The sequence below is a fragment of the Nannospalax galili genome, unplaced genomic scaffold (genome assembly GCF_000622305.1).
Source record: "Nannospalax galili isolate Female #2095 unplaced genomic scaffold, S.galili_v1.0 scaffold612, whole genome shotgun sequence".
NCBI classification, from domain to species: Eukaryota; Metazoa; Chordata; class Mammalia; order Rodentia; family Spalacidae; genus Nannospalax; species Nannospalax galili.
In genome coordinates this window covers 2,867,031-2,867,516 of record NW_008333388.1, presented here as the reverse complement: position 1 = coordinate 2,867,516, position 486 = coordinate 2,867,031, and the positions used below count along the sequence as shown (strand labels likewise).

Here is a 486-nt window from a genome sequence, read left to right as displayed (position 1 = left end):
CAGAAAAAAAATCAACATATGTTCTCCCTCATATGTGGATCCTAGCATCAGACTCTGATAAATAAGTATGCAAACAGACATTACTCCAGGAACCAGGACAAGAGTAAGGAAAACAGTGAGGTAAAGGAAAAGAAATAACCTGAAGGAGAAGAATAGTAGGTAACAGGCCTTAATAAGGGCGATATCGATAAAAAATGGGTTAGTCTAAGGGAGGGGGGAGGGAAGGTATACGAGGAACCTAGGGGATAAGGAGAAAGAAGCAGTTCAACAGAGGTAGGATCATAGGAGCAAGGCCCCTATTAGGAAGAAAGGGGGGAAGTGGGGGCACCTTAAGTGGGAAAACCATGATAGAGGGGTGAGACGATACAAGAGAGAAACAATGCCTAGCTAGTCACGAAAACCAGAGGGAACCATATTATTCCTACAATCTACGGACTAATTATACATAACAGACCAAGAAAAATATATCTAGATACGGTTTATTCT

General features: G+C 41.6%; 1 protein-coding gene across 1 annotated transcript in view; it reads right to left on the bottom strand.

The window, feature by feature from the left end:
• The window catches only part of Znf395 (zinc finger protein 395), a 53,476-nt gene that overhangs the window by 42,026 nt on the left and 10,964 nt on the right, over window positions 1–486 (bottom strand). The gene's annotated exons all lie outside the window — the stretch shown is intronic.